This window comes from Dasypus novemcinctus, chromosome 12 (assembly GCF_030445035.2).
Source record: "Dasypus novemcinctus isolate mDasNov1 chromosome 12, mDasNov1.1.hap2, whole genome shotgun sequence".
NCBI lineage: Eukaryota > Metazoa > Chordata > Mammalia > Cingulata > Dasypodidae > Dasypus > Dasypus novemcinctus.
In genome coordinates, this window is record NC_080684.1 from 51,257,859 (window position 1) to 51,281,478 (window position 23,620).

Genomic DNA, 23,620 nt, shown 5'->3' on the forward strand with positions numbered 1-23,620 from the left:
CAAATGTGGCCGGTCTCTAAGCCAAACTCAGCATATAGGTTCACTGCTTGCACTCCCCAGCCCTGGTGTGGGACAGGACTCCTGGGGATGGGCCTCCCTGGTTCTGAGGGATTACTACAGAGTGCAACTAGTGATGCATTTGGAAAAAGACCTTGACCAAAAGGGGAAAATATTAAATACAAAAGAGTCGTTATGACTAAGAGATTTCAAAATGAGTTGGGAGATCATTCCAGAGGTCATGTCTCAAGAGGGTCTCACTGACTGCCACAGTAAACAATGCCTCAAGCAGGGGTGCTCCTGGGGGCTCTAGAGACTTCTGGACACTGGGCAGGGCAGGCAACCCCAGGAAATTGGCAGCCCATTGGTAAGACTTACTTAGAATATGTGTTAACCTATCTCCCCAACATAACAGGGTTAGACTCATTTGAAATTTTCCTACACATGGTTCTTCTGCCCCTTTTATTTGAACCAAACATTCCAAGATAAATTTACTCTGATTCTGCTCAAACTCTTCCAAAATTCTGAAGGTAAGTGAATTCTCCCTAAGTCATCATATGGTTTGAGACCAACCATACCAAAGCCAGATAAGGATATCAAGAGAAAAGATAACCACAAGCCAATAGACCTTACAAATATACATGCTAAAATTCCCAACAAAATGCTAGCTAACTGACTCCCCAAAGCATATGAAAAGAATTATACACCATTATCAAGTAGGATTTATGCCGGGTAAGCAAGGTTGGTTTAGCATAAGAAAAGTAATTGATGTAATAAGTCACATTAGCACAATAAAGGGAAAAATAAACATGGTCATATTTATTGGTGCAGAAAAGGCATTTTTAAAAAAGCCAGCTCCCCTTCTTGATATAAACGCTTAGGATACTAGGAATAGATGGAAACTTCCTCACCATAATGGAGGGAATATGTGAAAACCCCACAGTTAAAAATCCCACATTATCATGAAAAATTGAAAGCTTTGCCACTAAGATGAGGAAAAGACAAGGATGTCTGCTGTTACCACTGTTATTCAATATTACACTGGAAGTTCCTACCATAGTAATTAGGCAAGGAAAAGAAAGAAAAGGCATATAAATTAGAAAGGAAGAAAAAAAAACTTTCTCTTTTTGGAGATGACATGTTCCTCTATACATGGAAAATCCTGATGTGGGACAGACTCCTAGGGAATATGTGAATGCTCATTTTGCCAGAGTGGGTTATATCATTGGGTAGAGACCCATATAATGAGGGTGAAGGTATACCCACATCCTAGGAAGGACTGATGCCATCAAATAGAGGGAACTGTATCTGTCAAGAGAAATGGTGGCTCCCAGGGCATTAGGGCAGTTGAGCATGTCAAGCCCTCATACTGTTGCAAGTATCTCTGAACACGGCTCTTCAAGAAATGAAGATTGACTGTCACTGTGGGCCCTAAGGGGAGGGGGAAATAGATATTGAATAGATGGAACCAATGTAACTGTGTGGGCAATAGAAGTGTTTCACAAGAGTACGCAAGGATGGATATAAAACATGTAATATTACACCAAAAACATATAGGGGCCGACAGACCTAATAATGTAAATCATAATGTAAAACAAAGGATAACTAAAAATTTAGAAAATTGTATAGCCTAAAGTATAAACCACAATGTAAACACAAATGTTACCTTGTTTGAAAGCTATTGTCTCAATATCTGTACATCAGTTTCAGTAAATATGGTATGAATATGTTCAAAGATTATTGCTGTGGAAGGGAAAAGGTTTTATATTGGATATGTGGGAGTACTGTATATTGTATATCTGAATTACTGTGATCTAAAACTCTTGTGAAGATAAGCTTAATAATTAGAAAAAAGAAAAGAAAAAGATAGGATGTAGAATTTCTCCAAATTAATATGTATTCTATATCTAACCTTTAAACTCATCACTATATTCCATTTTACTATTAAGGGAACCTGGCATTATATTGGACTTCACTTTTCAGGAAGTTTTGGATCACAGAGTGGTTCAACAATGGCAGTAGAGGAATACTGGTATGGGATGTTATTGACAGGGGACATATGGTTGACAGGGAGTTATACAGGGCATGTGTCCAGGGTGCATGGAAATGTTTGGATATATTCATAGTGGAAACAATTAAAAACAACAGCTGGGGGGTGCTGGGTTCCTGGCCGGGGGGCTCTGTCATGGTCCCTAGAGGAGCAGCAGCAGTCCCCCAGGTGCAACAGCAAGGACCAGGAAGGAATGAGGGTCCAACAGTGAGCCCTGATACTAATGACTATGCTTGTGAGCCTGTGCACCTGAAATAAGAACAAGGCCTAGAGCAGCACTGTGCCTAAGAGTTCCCTCCTGACAGCCTCTGTGTTACTCAAATGTGGCCAGTCTCTAACCCAAACTCGGCATGTAAATGCACTGCCTTCCCCCCAGAGTGGGACATGACTCCCGGGGATGAGCCTCCCTGGCACTGAGGGATCACTACCAAGTACCAGCTGATGACGTAACTAGAAAATGACCTTGAATAAAAGGCTCAACTTGGACCAGCAGAATATCCCTGTCTACATATAATAACAGGAGTTAAAAATGCTTTTTGACCTAAATCAAGGGGGAAATGGAAAGGACAAATGAGTTTATATGGCTATGAGTCTCTAAAAAAAAGTCTGGAGGTTATCAGAGGGGTTGCCCTTATGCACACCTGAGCAGAGTCTCAGAGACAGATAAAGTAGATACAATCCCAGGTATTGGTTCTTCTGAGGGCTAAAGAGACCCACAGGTTTTATGGTCATGGCAGATGGAGTTCACTGCCATGTCAGTTGGCCCTTCTTTGGAGTTAGTGTTTCTGCATGATGGAGCTGGACTCAGATGTGATCTCTTTTCACAAGTCTTTCCTGTTACTTTACTAGAATTGTAGTTGGTGCTGGGGTTTAAGATATATGTAGGGGATCTGAATCTCTGGACTGACCATGTGATAGCCAGGCCCTGAGCCTCAACAGACTTCAGCTCTTACACTCTGGTTTATTGGACTTATCCCACTCAACTAACATGGAGTTGAAGAATGTCAACCACCACACCATGGAGCCAAGAGTGCCTACAACTGAAAGCAGGAGGATTGCATCCAGTATCCATGTGGAATCTAAGCCCCCTCTTGACATAGATGTGGAATGGACACAACCAAGCCAAGGTCCACAGGATGGAGGAATACAGTAAGGATTAGAGTGGACTTACTGATATTCTATTCATGAACTATTGTGGTTAGTAATCGACAAAATGTGGCATTGGTGCGGAAAAAGTGGCCATGGTGGCTGCTGGGTGTGGGGAATGGGAGGAAGAGGTGAGATGTGGAGGCATTTTCGGGACTTGGAGTTGTCCTGGATGGTGCTGCAGGGACAATTACCGGTCATTGTAGATCCTCCCATGGCCCAGTGGATGGAATGTGGGAGAGTGTGGGCTATGATGTGGACCATTGACCATGAGGTGCAGTGATGCCCAGAGATGTATTCACCAAATGCAATGGATGTGTCATGATGATGGGGGAGAGTGCTGCTGTGGGGGAAGTGGGGTTGGGGGGGGTGTATGGGGACCTCATGTTTTTTGAATGTAGTATTTTTTAAAAATCAATTTTAAAAATTTAATTTAATTTAATTAAAAAAAAAAAAAGAAAAAGAAAAGACCAAGGGAAAAAAAAAAAGAAAGAAAATCCTGAAAATTCCACAGCAAAGCTTCTAAAGCAAACAAATGAAATCAGCAAAGTGGTAAGGTACAAGATCAACACCCCAAAAGCAGTAGTGTTTATATACACAATCAGTGAACAATTAGTAGAAATCAAGACAAAAATTCCATTCACAATAGCAACTAAAAGAATCAAATAGCTACGAATTAATCTAACCAAGGATGTAAAGGATTTATTCACTGAAACCAAAAAATCAAAGAAAATCTAAATATTAATAAATGGAAGAACGTTCTGTAGCAAATTATGAGTTCAGAAATAGACCCTCACATCTATGGCCAATTGCATTTTTTTTTCAAGATATGTTTTATTTATTTAATTCTCCCCACCCCCTCATTGTTTCCACTTGCTCTGTGCTGTGTCTTTAGGAAACACTAGGAACTGAATCCAGGACCTCCAATGTGGGAGGGAGGAGTCTAATCACTTTAGCCACCTCTGTTCCCTGCTTTGTTGTGTCTCTTATTGTTTTTCCTTCTTATGTATCTTGTTGCAGCATCATCTTGTTATGTCAGCTTGCCGCACCTGCCTGTCACATCAGCTTGTTGCCTTGCTCGTTTTTTCTTTAGGAGAAACTGGGAACCTCTGCTCCCTGCTTAGTTATGTCTCTCATTATGTTTTTCTTCTTGTGTCTCTTGTTGATCATCTTGTGTCAACTTGCCACGCTTGCCTGTCATGCCAGCTCAGTCTACTTTAGAAGGCACTGGGAACCAACCATAGACCTCCCATGTGGCAGGTGGAGGCTCAGTCAACTGAGCCATATCTGCTTCCCCCATTGATTTTTTTTTTAAGATTTATTTATTTATGTAATCCCCCCCCCCCCCCCCCCCCGTTGTCTGTTCTCTGTGTCTATTTGCTATGTCTTGTTTCTTTGTCCGCTTCTGTTGTCGTCAGCGGCACAGGAAGTGTGGGCGGCGCCATTCCTGGGCAGGCTGCACTTTCTTTCGCGCTGGGCGGCTCTCCTTACCCCCATTGATTTTTTATGAGACTGTCAAGACCACTCAATTGGGAAAGAATGATCTCTTCAACAAATGGTGCTGGGAAATCTGGATATCCATTTGTTTAAAAAATTAAAAATTAAAAAGAAGACTTCTCCTCACACTTTGTATAAAAATCAACTGAAGATAGACCAAAGACTTAAATACAAGAGTCAGAATTATCAAACTCCCAGAAGAAAATATATGGAAGCATTTTTAGGCACTTGCATTCGACAATGGTTTCTTATATTGTACACCCAAAGCACACAAACAACAAGAGAAAAAATAGATAAATGGACTTGGTCACGTTTTCTGGGTAGCTGTCATTAGGTCAATTCTCTAATCATAATCCACTATATAAATCTCCTCTCAAGGCTTCAGACATAACTAAAATTTTGTCAATTTCATCTAGTTACATAGCTGTCATCCTAGGCTCTTTCTTTCTGCATCATCTTGGGATTCTCTTATTCTCTCCCCATGCTTGATACTTATTGTTTTTTATATTCATTATTTCCTCTTTCTTGGCTTATTCCCTCATTTTCTTGGATCATGTTTCCAAGATTTTCCCGAGAAAAGGGTGCATGAAAGGTACACTGTTTTGGGATTTTGAATATCTGGAATTGCCTTCATTCTATTCACACACTTGGTTAATATGTAGCTGAGTATAGAACACTACGTTGGAAGTAACTTTCCTACAGAAATTTGAAGATGGTACTCCAATGAACCCTAGATTCCAATGTTACTATTGATCAATCTAGAGCAACTTTCATTCCTGAATCTTTCTGATTTCGAAGTTTGTAGGTTCTTGCCCTTATCCCTACAATTCTGAAAGTTCACAGTGATGTGCCTTGTCATAAATCTATTTTCTTCTTTATACTGGGGACTCGGTGGGATCTTTCAGCTTGTAGAGAAACATGTCATTCAACTCCGGAAAATTTTCTTGAATCATCTACTAACGATTACTTGTCTTTCATTTATTTTGTTCATTCTGGAACTTGTGGACTGGTCCTCTGATGGTCTTATCTTTTCTGTCTTATTTCCCATCCTTGTGCTTTTGATCAAAGTTTTGAGAGATTTATTCAGTTTATCTTCCAATATTTTATTAAGGTTTTTCATTATGTTATAATAATTTCTCTTTCTATAGCTTTTGTTCTCTGAATGTTCCATTTTCATTTCTTGTATAACATTTGTTATATTTTATTAGGGTATGCTAATGATTATGCTTTGCATCATTTTTAGTTTTCTACTCCCTATTTCCTTCAAGTTATCATTTTGTGTTTATTTATTTTGAATTATATAAATCATATTCCAGACTTTTCTCAGATGTCTGGTAATCCTTGTTCAACGACTTCAATTTAGATTTAACTTGAAATTCCAAGTGTATATGTGAATTTGACCAATACGTACGTTGCCATAGGATGATAAAGCTGGTTTTAGAGAGTTTCATTGAGGATCATTACAAAACTCTTCTGAGGCTAGTCAGCATCCTCAAACAAGCCTATCCCTGTTTGCTTCCTGAAAAAGAAGACCTGGTTGCCAGCATGTAAAGATCTAAATGAGGTGGTGGTCTCAGCAGCTGGTAGGCAAGTTTAGTTATTCTCCTTTTTTTCTGTATGGTATTCCTCATTCAACTCAGTCCAATGTTTCCTCAGTGCAGAAATCAGTTTTATTCTTTGCTTTATTCTTTAGAGTAGATAAGGGGCTATTGCTGGTCTTTATGGACATTGATGTTTCTAAAGCAAACTTTAAGCCAATTCTTCATAAGCTAGATCCTCCTTCCCTCATGTCCAGACATCCATAAATCACAGATTTTTGAGGCTTGGGGTTGGGCTGGTAGTGTTCTGCAATATAAACTGCGTCGTTCATTAGCACTGCCAGCTGAGCTCTCAGGTCTGCCCTTTATTGCTTTCCATTTGCATTCCAAATTTCACATTTTTCTTGCTCTGGGTGTTGTCATCATCATGGAGATGTAAGACATCCCCTGGAAAAGTCTCCCCTCAGAGTCAACTAATAAAAGGACAAATCCCACTTGCTTGGAACTCTAAAGTATTATAAAGTCTAAAGACAGATTCTACAAATGCTTAAGTGGAGAAAATGAAAAAATGAAAGCTAGAATCAGGTATGAGATTTACGACTGGGACTCACAAGTCTGGACCCTCTGTCACATAGAGGCTATATGGCCCAGGTACCTTCCATGGTAAATGGAGACCATAGAACTACTCACAGCAGCAAATTAGAATGCCACACTTAGCCAAGCACAAGGATTCATGTCCATAGAACCCCAGGGTGGAACACAACAGCTGAGGAGTACCATAACAAAGTGCCCCACCAGGTACAGGGGGACTAGTGACTGTACCGGAATTGTTGGCAAGAGGTGCACACATTCAATCCATTCTCTGTTTACTGGACTGCCTAAGCACAAAATGGACCTTTCTGGATTAACCTCATTTGGCTCACAGGGTGGGTTACCCTGCTGGGAAAAAAACAGAGGTGGAAAACCTCACCAGTTAAAAAGGGAGGGAAAATGAACTGTTATTAGACAGGATGGATCTCAGAACAGAAAAGCTTAATGAAAAGGGGGTTCTAAATGAGGGAGAGAATTTAAACCAATAATCAGAGCTGGGGGAAAATTTCTACATAAAAGCAAACAGAACACATCAAGATTCCAAGAGAAGGAAAAGAGGAAAGGAAACTATCTCTCATAAGTGAAACAATTGAAAGTAAAGGGCAGTCTTAAAAAGAGTACCAGAGTGTATCCATGGCAAGAATCAGGTGCAGAAGACCTGAGAAAACCTGAACAGTTAAACACAGGTGACTCTAAAGTCCAGAATAAGTTGGACCAAGTATGAAAGAAGAACCTTACACAAAGCCAATCAACAATAAACCCCTGGACAAGAGGGAGAAACTGACCTTTAGCATTAGCACATCAAAATAATTAGATGTCTAGACATTTTAACTGAGGGTTAAGAATTAACAAATAATTATGATTACTAAATGCTTATATAGATGCCTTTATATAACTAACAGTCAAAATTAATACCTGAAATTACTACCGCTGTCTAAACCAGTCTCACCCCTGTTTATGGTTACTCTAGACTTGGCCTTACCCTTATATATACTGGCTATTGCAATGGTCATTCTAAACTGGTCTTACCCTTGTTTAGAGACTTAACCTTACCGTGTGTATACTTACTATTTTGATGATAATTCTAGACTGACCTTACCCTTGTTTATGGTTATTCCAAAACCAGCCTCAATCATGGGTATGTTTATTATTGTGATAATAACCACTCCACCCTCCTCTGTTAATGTCCATGTGAAACACCTTGTAACTGTCCTACATTCTGTATCCCCCTATCCCAGAACTTTTTGACCTACTAGGGTTTGGTACCCACCCCCATCCTGTTCACATCTTAATGTTTATTAATGAAGGAAGCTGTGCCAGCTCCACCCCAATTACTCATTAGCATCCTGATATTATAAAATATCAAAATTACTGCAGTTCTGAGAGGCAGTTCTGGGCCATTAAAAGGAGCACTGTGCTCCTTTGCTTGCACAAACTCTTTCTATCTTTTAATCACTGACATCTCAGAAATTGGTCTTAAACATACATTGGGGAAGCAGATGTGGCTTACATGATTGAGCTCCCACATGTGACATGGGAGGTCCCCCATTTGGTCCCTGGTGGCTCTTAAAGAAGACAGTGAGTTGGTGTGACGGTCAGGAGCTACCAAGCTGATGCAACAAGAAATACAGGAAGGAAATCATAGTGAGAGACACAACAAAACATGGAGTGGAGTTTCCCAGTGCCTCCTGAAGAGGACAAACAAGACAGCGAGCTGTTGCAACAGGTGGGCCTGGAAGCTGATGCAACAAGATGACTCAACAAGAGACACAAGAAGGAAATCACAAGAGACACAGTGAAGCAGAGAACGGAGAAGGCTCAAGCAATTGAGCACCTTCCTCCCATACCAGAGGTCCCAGGTATGGTTCCCAGTGCCTCCTAAAGAAACAAGGAAGATGAACAGATACAGCAAGTGCAAACAATGAGATGATAGGGGAGAAGAAATAAATAAATCCTTTCATAAAACAAAGTGCATCGGGAGGAAAAGAACCAACTTTAGTTCAGTTTCATGGGTGAATTGGGCATTGAGGTGTATGTGTACAAACAGGGTCACCATGACAATGACCTCTAAGGATTCAGTATACTCATGGATGATGCTCAGGATAGGCCCCTAGACATCTGTGACAGGTGCCATGGTCAGTCCCCTGGAAACAAGGAGGAAAGGCTCTGTCAGCCCTCCAAGAAGCAGACCTGAGAGCTTGGGTACCCCCACCCGCTATGGCCATCCACATGCCCACTGCTGAGCACCATCAATAAGCAGGACTCCCCATCTCCCAAAGAAGCAGCTCTGCCAGCTAGAGCAGGCACTCTCTGCACCCAAGATCTTGGCAAAGCATCCTGGATAGGAGAGCATCATGGGAGAAGCATGAAATGACTTTCTGAGAAAGTGGTGAAACTACTTCATTCTTTTTTTTGCCCTCCTGCATTTTCCTACATCCTCAGGTACAGTTTGGGGTATGGATGCCTCTCTCCACACAAAAGCACTGTGTTGTATAAGGCTGAGAACTTGGTTCTTACCCAGTTCTTACACCCCACTCCCATCCCTTTTTTCTACTTTTCAGATGGTATCGCAGTTACCTGTTGGGTCAGAGAGACATGTGTGAGATATGCATTTTAAAAGGTCCCAATAAAAGGCTGGGACTGTGTCCTTATTCTTGGTGATAGAGTGGATTTTTCCCTCTGATTTTAGTTGAAGAGAACCTGCTATGTTCCATCTAGGAGGTGACAGATCTCAGCTCTGTATGAAGAAGGAAGTCACAGAGGCCCAGGGATAATCACTCTTGCCAGGGCCTGCAGAGCTAGAATTGGATTAATCATTTGAGAGGTTAAGAGCTGATGGGCAGTTGCGTGGTAGTCACAATAAGTGTGTTGATCTTTCAAATTCCAGGTGACAAGATTGATGTGCATCTTTGAAGGGTTTCTGTCCAGCAGGCACTGGCTGGCTACAGACTGGCTCAGGTATGGAGGAGTCTATACTACCTTCTCTTTGGCTTTTCTTTTAAAAAGCAAACAACAAAAGCAAGCTAAAAGCGAGAACCCTACCAGTGGGCAGGCAAGAATTCTGTTCTGTCAAAGGGAATTAGCTAATTCCCAAGGCTAATTCCCAAGTTGACCGTCAAAGAGGATGGCTGGGGAAGCAGACTTGGCCCAATGGATAGGGCGTCAGCCTACTACATGGGAGGTCTGCTGTTCAAACCCTGGGTCCCCTTGACCTGTGTGGAGCTGGCCCATGTACAGTGCTGACACGCGCAAGGAGTGCCGTGCCATGCAGTGGTGTCCCCCGTGTAGAGGAGCCCCATGGTGGGGAGTGCTCCCCGTAAGAAGAGCCGCCCAGGGCGAAAGAAATGGCAGCCTGCCCAAGAATGATGCTGCACACACGGAGAGCTGACACAACAAGATGATGCAACGAAAAGAAACACAGATTTCCCGTGCCGCTGATAAGGATAGAAGCGATCACAGAAGAACACAAAGCGAATGGACACAGAGAGCAGACAACTGGGGGAGGGGGAAGGGAAGAGAAATAAATTAAAAAATAAATCTTAAGGAAAAAAAAAGAGCATGGCTGCAGTCGAACTATGTGAATGCTGGGTGGGGCGAGCAGGAGACCCTAAACCTTGTGGATCGGTGAGGGAGTGGTTTCTGCATCTCTGCCCTTTTGCCTGGACCCACAGGTGCCAGTGACCTCCGTTATCCCAAGCACATAGCCTTTGGACTTCCACGTCTCACTGATTTATGTGAACAAACTAATAGAGGAGACTATGGACAACACCATAGACAGGCTTTCATAAATATTTCCTTTTGATTCTGAGCAAGTTTTGTTGTGTTTTTTAACTGACCACTTGGAAGAAATACCTTAGTTATCTGTGGTTTCCATGTCCTTTAACTGTCCTCCCCCTCCCCTTTTTAATGGGATAATTCCTTTTTCTGTAGCCTATGTGGAGTCTAAGTGGCCCAGGGAGAAGGCGAAGGCAGCCGGTGAAGGACACTAGGATCCTTGCCACTGCAGGGTGGCTTCAGATAACAAGCTGAGCTTTGGTAGAAACAACCCAAATGGAGAAAACAAATGGCTGAAACTAGCATTCCCTGTCCACACCCTGTTGATAAGGAGTGGTTGGTTCTTTGATCCTTGGAGGATCATATTAAGACTAGGCATTGAGGTTATGGTAAGAAAGGAAAATATATAATACATATACAAAAATAGAGCAAATCCAAGGCTATGAAAGTGAACAAGGATCTATTTCAGATTTCACAAAACCAAACTCTATGTTGAACAAAGTGATACTTGAATGCAATGACTTTTTGAATAACCTCTTTGTCCATTGAATATGAGCCCCAAGCTCTGTTTTCCTGTCAATATACTTTGAAGCAGCCGTTTTGCTCATGTTAGCCATAACGTTTGGAGCAAATACGGGCCTCTGAAGGTAACTTATTTTACACAATTACTGTTTACTGAGCAAATGTCTGACTGCGTACTTGGATGTATTCAACAGCATTGTCAACAGCAGTCCCGTGTTTGCCAGCAACCCTGTGCACTAAGCGGAGGTTTTGCACTACCCGTCACTGCAATTTGCAAACCTCTGGGTCCTGGTCCCTGTAAATGGCAAAGTACTCTGAACATGTCTGCCTCCTTTGGCTGCTCCTGGTCCTCAGTATCAGCCCCCAGGTGGTGTCCCCAGCCATTTGGGACAGAAGACAAAGGTACAATTTCAGACAGAAACTCAATTGGATCTTTAGCGGCAAGCTCAGACTAGCTGTTTCCCAGGCGTCAGCCTTGCCCAGAATTGCCAGGAAGGCTTGGCAGGTGACACAGGGCTTACCTCAATCTGCTGAGGTCCAATGCACAATCTTGGTTGTAGCCAGAGTAGGGTGAGAGCAAGTCGGCAGCCAGCAGGTGCACTTCCTTCCACTGTTTTTTTCCCTTAATCCCAAACAACTCACTGAAGTGTCTCAAAGGAGCACAAGTTTTACAAAAATGAATCTTTAACTGATCAAATGAATGAACTCTGGCCCCCTTAAAGTTTCCTTTCCCAATTAGAGAAGGGACTGGTCTGTATATTAACTGTTGGGTTCACTGCAGTACCTTACCCTAGAGGCATGAGAAGAAGAAAATGCAACTGATGGAACTGGGTTTGATTCCAGAGGTCACAGTCTGTCCTCTGTGTCAGGCGAGAGTGATGGCAATAGGAGTCGAAGAAAGAGTTTGGAGGCCAGGGAGAGTTGACTGACCTGGTTTTCCAGGTGAATGAGAAGGCAGGCCTTGGTCAACTACAGTCGGAAGATGCAAACGCTAACACATTCCTGTCTGAGGCGCATTACCATTTGTCAGTTATTATGAATATGTGTGTTTTAAGCAATCAGAGTTTTCTGGGCAGCCTCAGGGACACATTTCCTGGGCTATGATTGTTCTGAAGACAGAGTGGCCCTACCCACTGTAAGAACCCCAAATCCACCTGCTTTTTTCCCTGATAGCACTATGTTCTTTTGTCCTTCTTCCTCAGACTTCAGGGAATTGCACCTCAAAATGCAAGTGCTTTTTCCTCATCTACACCCAGACTGTAGCACAGCCATTGAGGACAGCATCCTTGACCAACCAGGGCCCAAGGGCAAGCTGCTGATCCACCCTTCATCCTGAGGCATTTTCCCCTAAACTAATGTCTGTCAAGGCTACTGTTTGGAATACTTTGTAAATCCCACAACAGTTTAAAATCAGAACCAAAAAAAGGCAGAAATAAGTTTTATCAGATGCCCCAGAACTAAAACATGACATCTAAAAGGAAGCAAGCCCTCCTGAGAGACTCGTTTTGTTGATCAGATAGAACGGGGATGACTGGTTAGCTTTGGGATTTAATACACAAACTATGAATTGAGTGGCCCACCTTGTGCCCAGCACTGAGTTGGATGCTCAGTGTAATGGAAGAGAAATGCGTAAGAAAAAGCCCCTGCCATCTCAAAGTTATAGTAGGGAAGACAAAACATACCCTTGTGAAATAACTGACAGTATAAATAAGGTAGGTTCAGAACACATTGATGTGGGCTATGGGTGGAAGGCTCTTTGTCTCTTCAGAGATAACCTAAGCTGAAGGCTGTGGGTGTGGAATGGTAAGAGGCTGCAGACCTGCCCTTAGGAACAATGGCAACAGGCTCCAGTCCCAGGAAACAGTTTAACAATGCAAGGGCTATAAACTTTAAGTATTTAGAGGAAATGCAAAAAGTAAATATGCTAAAAGCTTATCTAGAATATCTGGAGTCCATGCTAAAAGCTTACCTAAGATGTGGAAGATATATATGCTAATTGAAGCATATTGAGAACTGAAACAAAGGGACCATTTGGCCTTTCCTCTCTGTATAAAAGACTTTTGAAAATCTTGTTCGGCTTGGGATTCAAACAGAAAGCTCCCGAGTCCGGCTGGTCATCAATAAACCATTTTTCCTTCTCAAAATCATTCCTGAGTTCTGGCCTCTCTATACTCAAATAATTGAACTTCTCTCAAATTCTACAACATTTTTGGCGACCCAGATGGGACAACAAAGGAAGGCCAGAGACAGTAGCATTTTGCTGCCCCTTCCAAATCCCCGAGGAAGCCGGGAGGACTCGGGTGAACCCCAAATCTGGGTGCCCCTGGATTAAATTTAATCCAGAAAAGATGTGGGCTCCACCAGAATCTTCCTGACAAAATTCGAGGGCAATGGAAAGTCTGAAGAGAAAGATTCTGGGAACGAAAAAGAACTCCGAATTTGGAAGAAGGTAAGACTCCCCAGGTGAGCACAGTCTGGAAGGCCCTAGCTTTAATTGCTAGGAAGGGGAGGCTGATCACCTCCCAAGAGAACCCTAGTAGCCCCAGAAGGCTGGGGGGAAGCCGTTCTCTCTAGGCTTGGAAAAAAGAGAAAAACCGGGGAAAAGCCCTGGTGTTTTGGGTTTGTCTAACTGCATGTTAGAATCTGGTACTGGTCTTATATCCACTAAAGGAGTGGAGTCTCGATTTTAATAGGAAGGGCTATTTATAAGTTCAAGTCCTAATGTCCTGGAAATTGGTCTAGATTAAAGAAAACAAAACTTGGTTACAGGAAAATGGATCGGCTTTTCTGGTGGAGCTTGGTCTGGGTGTAAAGTTTAAACAGTGGAAAAGTCTAGCTGAAATCTTTTGTTATGGTGCTAATTTGTGAATGAATTCACTTTATACCAAATGTTAAGTGTTCTGAGGTTTGTGATGGCTGTGGGGGCAGCCATAGTGAAAATAAATATATAAACTTGTGGGTCAAATTAGTGACCTTTGTGCTTCTGTCTGTGTCAGCTCAATGCTAGTGTTGGAGTTGTGTCCTTATGTAAAGTAGAATTACAGCTGAGCTGGAGCCCTCCCTTGCCATTGGCAAGGGGGTAAAATGATTCTGGGGCAAAAGCTGAGGAGTCTGAATGTTTGCGGAGTCTAGATGTTTGTGCATGCTCTGCTGTCTTGTCTCTGGTCTGGCCCTTTGCCGGGGCTTGGAGGCCATCTGTGTCTGCGCCAAGCACCCAAGTTTGTTGGGAATGTCCCAGTCAGGGTGGCTGGGTTCCTGGGAGAGTTGCCAAATTTGAGTAGGTTCTGTCTGCCCATTTTGGCTGAAAGCTGGAAAGGGGGGAGTGACTTGCCCCTTTCCAGTGAGTCCACCCTTCTATTCATAAGCCGCATTCCTGTTTGTTGTGCACCCGACTGCCTAGAAGGGGGGGAAGTGAAGGGGGTGAAAAGCAGAATCAGAATAAATGCAGTAAAGTTCCCTCCTTAGGGTGTCAAAGCCAAAATACCTTTGCTTTCTGCCCAGGTTCTTAGAAGGTATTGTAGTAACTTTAAGTAAGAGAATGTGTTCTGTGAAGGTAAAATTTGTCTTAAGGGTATAAATAATTATAAAAGTTTTACAAAGCATTGTTTAAATTAAGGTATTTAAATGGCTAATTGCAGAAAGTCATTATTTAACAAAACTGAATTGATAATAATAACAATAAAAGGCAATTTTATAACAAACTTATTCGGCAGCCAATCTCCCCTGCCAACTTGCTTCCAAAAAAACTGTTTCTGGTATTACATGCTACTAAGTATTTAAAGTGAAGAAAAGTTCATTATTTTAACAAGCTTGTTTAGTATTAATGATAATTATATGTTGTAAGAAGTTTGCCTGGTAACTTAGTATGTGGGATATATGGAGTGTGTTTTTATTGTTAAGGAAACAGAAGATGATTTTGTCCTAAGATAAAATGATTGATTATTGGAAAGAGTAGAGTGTGGGACAGAACCTGAATGAATACTGAAAGTGTAGAAGGTTTGTGGAAGGAAAATTTTTATGATTAAAATTGAGTAAGATCAATATACAAAGAAAATCTTTTATCAATAGCTTCTTGTGCTTTAACCTCATTATTTCCACAGTGTTTAAAGAAGAGTCTTACCTCTTTTAAAAGAACATTTATGTTCTAGAAATCAAATCCTGAAAAGTAGCTTTTTATTTCAAACTAACTGCAAGAGATTTATTCTTTTACTTTAAAGGAAAAATTAAAGTAATGGTTAAGTTCATTTAATATGTTATAAGTCGAATGAAAGGTATTTAAAGGTGTTATAAAATTAATAGGTTTTTAAAAAAATTAATAAAAACTGTAACTAAGAGTTAAAATCATTTATAAATGCATTTATATTATAAAACAGTAGAAAGACAATAACTGAAATTATAGCTGGGTGAATTCAGCCTGAAACTATTATTTAAGTGTAAATTCTAAACTAACCTTTCCTTTGTTTATGGTTACTTCAAGGCTAACCTCACCCTTTGCCTTTGCCTATGGTTATTTCATAATTGAGAAGAACTGGGACATCACTGTCTCCTCTCCTGGTATTAGTATTCAAGTGTAACCTAAATAAATGGCTGCCTGATAGAATAAGGTTAAATGACCACTGGAGTTTTATTATCTCCAAAATCAAAAAGGGGGGTGGAGGGGGAGAAGTCTCCTGCCTTGACGGTCAGTGTTCCTAAGAGTGGCAATTCATGAGAGAAAGCAGTCTTTCTCCCTGAGGCTTCAAATAGCCTCAGTAAATATATATAAAATTAATCTTGTTGCTTATCCAAAATTCTGCTAAATTCAAAGTAAAATATAAAGTTCTGAAACAAAAAAATGGTGCTAAGGCATTGAGAACATTTTGGTTATTACAGTCCATTAAGTAAGAAAGAAAATTCTTGTGGTAAACTGCATGGTCATAGTGCAAATTAAGAAGAGTTTCAAGAGTCTTTGAAATGTTTGCAGTCACACTTGTTTTGTAAAGATTAGAAGTTTAAAGTAATTAAAGTTATGTTTTTGTCTCAAACTATTTATATCTGCCTATTTGCTCAAATTGTTGAAGTTAAATATGCAGTTATATAAGTAATATGTATTTCTAGACCCCTAATTAATTAAGCTAAACAGTATATAAAATAATGCAAATTATAAGTAATATCAATGAGTTGTGTTTGTGTCTAACTCTTTGTGTCTGCCCATTTTAAAAAAATGCTCAATGTATGTCTTCATACATCAGGATAATATCAAATTAACAAATAAAAATTCTTAAAAGAAGTCTATTCAAATTGTTAAAAATTAAATATGCAGTTATATTTATAAATATTCTTAAAGCCCAAATTAAACTAAGCAGGATGAAAAAGTCATAGAAATCTGATTATGGAAACAATTGGGAAAGAGCCTCCTCTTTGCAAGAGCTTTTAAGGCAAGACTAGGTGTGGCAGATTAAACCTATCTACTAGGCTAGGGAATTAAGAATCAGTTTGCCTGGTAATTTCCCAGTTTAAACCTTTGTCAGCCATAAAATGCAAAAAAAAAACACAAAACACAAAGATTAAGTTAACTTTCACACAAGAAAAATGTTGATGTAACCTGGCGGCCTGCTGCCTCAGTCTCCCACTCCCGGGTTGGACAGCAGTGGAGGAGACCAGTTTAGGCCAGTCCTATGGGCAGTGGAAGGATGCCCAAGAAGGAGCTAACTAAGTTGGTGCCATTTCAGCACTAAATTCTATTCCTTATTTGACAAAGGGAAGCAGGTAAAAACTAAAATAGTTGGAATGTGATAGAAGAAGCAGTTAAATCAAACTTTTGCGTGGGAAAGTTAAATCTCAGATAAGCTGTAACTTCTGAAGTATCCAATCTATGGAAAAACAGGAAGAGCTTGCATGCTAGGCTTAGAGGTATAAATTGTGTCATTTTTCTTTGTTCATGGCACCAGCCATATCTGGCTCTGCACCCCTTCTTGCAAGATTAAGAATAAATTATTTTCTTCTCCACAATCTGGTGAGCCTTATTTTCTTCCAGAAGATTTCTTTCCAACAAAATAAAAGTAATTAGTGGCTCTATTAACAAATTTCAGTAAGTAAAAGAAAGCCCATAAAAACTATAGAGAGATCTTTCCTGGGTTATGATTTTTAAAAAATTAAGTAATTGTGTAATGTGTTTTAAAACCTGGTAGTCAGTATGCATGTGTTTTAAAACCTGGTAGTCAGTATGCTTTTAAATTAATAATTTTCATAACTTAAAGAAAAGAAGTTTTTAGCTTCCTATAAGGGAAAAAGAGAACATTCCTTGCATAAACTATTATGGTTTCAATTTTATTTAACTTGAGTGTAATCTCCCATAGTTAATTTATAAACTAAATTAACATTATGTACGAAATCTTTAGAGTAATGAAAATTGTAAGTTCACATTAGTGAAATTAGGCTAAAGGAAAAAAATTGTAGATATGCTCTCTTAAATAAAGAGTGAATTTCTTTCATTGGTAATTGTACTTTAGTAAGTTTATTTAAACATGAGGTGGCTAGTCAATGTAGTTATAGTCAATTATAAAGAGTTTGTAAAACATCTTCCAAACTGAAAATGTTTAAATAGTTCTAGTTGTAGAAGTCATTGTTAACTAAAAAAACTTAGATTAGTATTGGTAGCAGAAATAACTTCATGATAATAAACCTGTCTAAAGGCCACTGCAAAGTACACATTTAAGTAAATAGTAATAAAAAGTTGTCTTGATTCTATTAGAAATATTCTGTTTTCATTTTAACAATGAAAAATAATATTTTTCCTCTATTACTAAAGTAAAGTACCTACTGTTATCTTCATAGTAAAATTGTGTAAGTAAACAGTCATTTGATATATGTGTTGCATTAAGTTGTTTAAAATATATATATAAAAACAAGGAATAAACTTTAACATTGTCAAACTCTTGTGCATTCAAACCAGGCCTTGAATACATTACAGGTGGCCTCTCCATGTGAGTTATTGGCTAGGCTGGTCACTGACCCCTCAATTAAAATATGCGCTATATCAGTCTCTGGTTCTGCTCCTGAAGTCGATAGAAACTATATTGCAGTTTCAAGCTCCTGCAGCAGCCAATAATGACTTGGTACAGCCAAGTGTACAATGGATATCGCCTCCAGACTGGCACTGTTCCATAGTGCCAGAGAGCACTATGCACCAGGCTAGTGGAATACTGGAAAATCTCTCTAAGATGAAGGATGCTGCAACTTGCTCACTGCGTTGAAGAACATGCTAAGTGGAGCCATGATACCAGGATACTGTAAGTGAAACTTAAACACAATTGGCATTATGGCCTGCTCTCATGGAGAGATAACATGTAAAGTATTACAAACCTGAAACTCAAAACTAATAATTGCAACTCTGAATCCTTATGCATTAAGTAATACATTAGGTAATATTAAGTGCTGTACTTTTATCCTGTACTAAATATATGTCTAATAATTGTAATGTTATCTTTTCTATTTTAGATCAAGTGCAGAAGTATATTAGACATGTTAAATTCCTGGTAAAATCATTTTCTAAACAGTTAATAACATGTCTATAGAATAAGGTGGCAGTCTCAGCCAGTCTCAGTCAACTTCTATATTCTGCTGTACTCTGCTGTGTAGCAAAGGTGAGGCTTGCTTGCTGATAGTGAGTCACCTATTGAACAAGTCAAAATTGCTAGAAATTGTACAATGAAAACCAAGGTGTAAAAATCTTTATTCTGTAGTTCTGATCACTCCCACAGGTGAAAACTAAGAGTATTTCCAAATTAGTGTTCTAATCCTGAGTGAAGCCAGTTGCCCAAGGAGTGCCAGTTCACCAGGAGCATCTGACAGAGCGAATGAGTGTCAATCATTGAACAGCTTGGAATGTGTCTTCAGACAAAGCTAAGTGTCTGTTGCAATTTCTCTCTAAAGATAGATAACTTAAAAATATATATATATGCTGTTCCCACCAGCTTTTAAGGAGTGCCATCTTTATAGGCATCTAACCTTGTCTACCTCTGTAATCCAATGTGTCCTCTTTTAAAAATGGGTATTCCAAATTTTTAATTAAGTTTGTTTCTTTCAGAGTGAACATCTTACTAACCATATGAAAACTTCAACTTCGTACAGAATGCCAGATCCATCTTCCTCCAGTTAGAATATATTAAGAGTTTTACACCTTATTAGGCAATAACTACAGCCCATGGCCAGCAGGAAGCAGTTACAGAAAAGAAATCGCCTCCCTTCAGCACCCCTTTTAAATTAAAGGTGTAAACTTTTTAAGAGTAAAATAAAAGTAATAGATGGATCTGGAACCTGACTGGAAATCCACGTGAGTGCCAGTGGCAGCAGAATAACTGCAGGAGGCCCCTGCCCAAGATTCTGCTGTCCAGAATGAAAAGTTCTAAACTTCTAAAAACAGTCCTAGATGCTGTACTAAAGACTGATAAATAATCAATCAAAACAACAAACAGCCATCCACCTCATAGCTCCAACAATAATTATGCCAAAGCTTAACAAGTTAAACTTTGGCAAAAGGGGGGGAATGATGTGGGCTATGGGTGGAAGGCTCTTTGTCTCTTCAGAGATAACCTAAGCTGAAGGCTGTGGGTGTAGAATAGTAAGAGGCTGCAGTCCTGCCCTTAGGGACAATGGCAACAGGCTCCAGTCCCAGGAAACAGTTTAACAATGCAAGGGCTATAAACTTTAAGTATTTAGAAAAAATGCAAAAAGTAAATATGCTAAAAGCTTATCTAAAATATCTAGAGTCCATACTAAAAGCTTACCTAAGATGTGGAAGATATATATGCTAATTGAAGCCTATTGAGAACTGAAACAAAGGGACCATTTGGCCTTTCCTCTCTGTATAAAAGACTTTTGAAAATCTTGTTCGGGGCTCGGGATTCAAACAGAAAGCTCCCGAGTCCGGCCGGCCGTCAATAAACCATTTTTCCTTCTCAAAATCATTCCTGAGTCCTGGCCTCTCTATACTCAAATAATTGAACTTCTCTCAAATTCTACAACAACATGAGTGAGTACTACAGAGTTGAAGACTCTCAATTAATGGGAGGTAGTTTGAGGTCTTTATGCCAGGCAAGGACCCTCAGAACTGATTTTCAGGCAGAGATGATGCAACCAGTGTACTGTCACCATGAGCTATTGTGGGGCAGTGAATGTTTCTCTGTTCATTTTACCCTCTGCTTAAGCGCATCCCCTTAGAAGTTAGACGTGCATCTTCATCAGCTGTAAGTCCCAGGTGGAAGACCATGAGATGGTACAGCCGCTACCTTTGCCAAGGAAGGGGATGTGAAATTGGACTAATAAGTACTTTACTAACCATCTCGATTTGCTTAAGCTTCCATTTTATCCAGTGAATGATAAAGAAGAAACAGAGGGTAACTAAAGTAGGCTGACATACCAAGAATCCTTTGCAGCACTGATAAAAAAAACCATGCCCCAGCTGGGGAAGAAAAACTGTAACAAAAAGTTCAAGTTGACACTGGCAAAGTCCGCTCATCATCACCAGATGGCCAGGACCTTACATCAACATCCCGCCTGCTAATTAACAAACTCAGCCTCAAGGACACCCTGTAGCACACGCGGCACACAGAACATGCATACTATGCAGAGATCATGTCCTCTTTATCCATCCCCCACACCTTCCCCTTTGTTTCAAGCAGCCATATAAGCTGCTTCCCCAGCTCACACCTTTGAGCAGAAACCTCTTTTGGTGCTGCTCCTACATTAATGCAACTTTAGCTCAAAAAACATGCTCTGCACTTCCCTTTTCAGTCTGTTTTATTATTAGCAGAACAGGAGATACGCCTTCCCAGAAAGACTTCTTTTTGGGCTAATAGCCTTGAAAAGAGGAAAGGCACGTAAACATTTTTATTTCCATGGGATACTTGGCTTTACCACACCAAAGCCAAGAAGTATGTGTGCATAGGATGCAAAAGAAGAATTAGCCCAAACCTGAGTTTCAGGCAGGTTTCCTGGAGTAGGTCATTCTAAACTGAGCTTGTCAAGTGGAAGGTGGAAAGGGAATTCTAGGCAAACATTTATTCAGCACAAAAAAAAGCGTGGGAGACCTAAAACAAGAAAGTATGTGTATTGTGTCTAAAACTGAAAGCAATTTAATCTTTCTAGATATTTGCATTCTGGGAATTGATAGGAGATGAAGCTAGAGAGGTAAGCTGGTAATAAAAAGATGTTCATCTATAGACAGAGAAAAGCACAACATACTCCAAACAGAATAAATCTTAATAAACCCACTCCAAGGCTTCTCTAATATATAATTCTATCTTTTAATTCCTGTAAGAGTCAGAATATGATTTTGTAAGAGTAAGTCTTATTTCCTAACAGTGGGCACTCAGAATATAAAGAGCTGATCTGAGACAAAAACAATATAGAGAGAGGAAACGGAGGGACATGGGATCAGAGACCAAGCATGCTATTGAGGCTAACCTGGTATCTTTTCAATTTACTTGGTTATAGACATAGGTCGTATGATACAAATCCCAAGATAACCACAAAGAAAATACTTTAACAATATGCAGAAATAGAAATGAGAAAGGCATCTGTCAGTTGCATCACGAAAGATTAACTACACAGAAGAGGAGGCTACAATAATGGAAAAGAGAGGGAAAAAATAGGACATTAAAAAAAAAGTGACTGAGGTATTGCCTTTACAATAATACAAGTGAATTCTAACAAACCCCCCAATGAAAAGAAAAAGATTGGCAAAGTGAATTTTTTTAAAAAGCATGACCCAACTTTATTTTTGTTAACAAGAGACTCACTTAAACCAAAAGACAAAACAGGTTGAAAGTGAAAGGATGGAAAAAGATAATCCATACAAATCAACCAAAAGAGAGCTGAGGTAGCTCTACTAATATAAGACAAAATAGACTTTAAGTTAAAAGGTGTTATAAGAGACAAAGAAGGACACTATATATTATTATAATAATATATTAAATTGGTCAATCCATCAAGAAAAAATAACAATCATAAGTATTTTACACCTAACCATCGTGTCCCAAAATACATGAGGTAAATACTGACAAATCTGAAGGGAGAAATAGACATCTCTACAATAATAGTTGGAGTCCTCAATACACCACTTTCATCAATAGATTGAACATCCAGACTGAAGATCAATAAGGAAACAGAGATCTTGAATAATTTGATAAATGTTATTCAAGACCTAGACCTAACAGACATATACAGAACGTTGTATTCCCAAAACACATGATATACGTTCTTCTCTCTTGTGTATGGTTCATTCTCCAGGATAGACCATATGTTGTGTTGCCGAACAAGTCTCAATACATGTTAAAAGATTGAAATTAGGGAGCAGGTGGTTGAGCGTCTGCTTCCCATGTACTAGGTCGTATGTTCAATGCCCAGTACCTTCTAAAAACAAAACAAACAACAATAAAAACAACTCTCACTGGAGAGTAGATGTAGCTCAGTGTCTGAGCACCTGCTTCCCATGTGCGAGGTCCTGGGTTCAATCCCCACCACTGCAAAAAAAAAAAAGATTGAAATTATATGAAGCATCCCTCCTTCAGCCTCCGAGGCCTCTGCTGGAATCAGGCACTGGCACCCAACAAGCCCTTTAAGCTGTCTGTCTCCTCCAATCATTTTGAAGGCCAAAGGTAAGTTCTCTCCAGATCTGAGTGCTGGTTTTTTTTCCTTTTAATGATAGAAGAATATAAAATAGTGAATGCACATTGGACAATTACATGAAAATGAATGTTATCAAAGATCATGAATCATTTTAAGCTATATAAAATGTTCAACCAATGTTAACCCAAATGTCCATCAAGATGAAAGGACAAACAAACTGTGGTATATATATACATATACTATGCAATATTACTCAGGGATAACATGGATGAATCTTGAAGACCTTATGTTGAGTGAAGTAAACCAGGCAGTGAAGGACAAATATTACATGATCTCACTGATATATATGACTTCAACAAATTGAGCAGACTCACAGAGCTAGAGTCTGGAAGATAGGTGAACAAGAGACAGAAAGACAGTAGAAGGTGGTGAGTCGATAACCATATGGGCAAAATCTAAAGTGTGTGGTTGGGCAGTGGATGGGCATGAGAGTGGTGCAGTGATGTGAGTGGGTTCGGCAGTGCTGGTCTGTGAGAGAGGGTAGGATGGAGGGACTAGGTTGAACTAACCATGGAACTGGGGAGAGGGTTGGAGGAAGGAGCAGGTGAACTGGGGATTTTCAGGTCTGTGGTTAATGTTCCTTTGGCAAATACGGCAGAGGAGGGTTACTGGTGTAGGGCATTGGGTGTGGGGGGATATGCAGGACAGGGTGCACCTGGGGCATGCATCTATAGAATATGTACGTGCTCATCTTGTCATAGTATATTATCTCAGTGGGTGGAGATCCATACAATAACAAGAAAACACCAAACTCCCATCCTAGGGAGTCCAGCTATGTTCTCAATTAGAGGGACAAGAATCCCTCAAGGACATAGGCAGTGCCTAATAAAAGAAA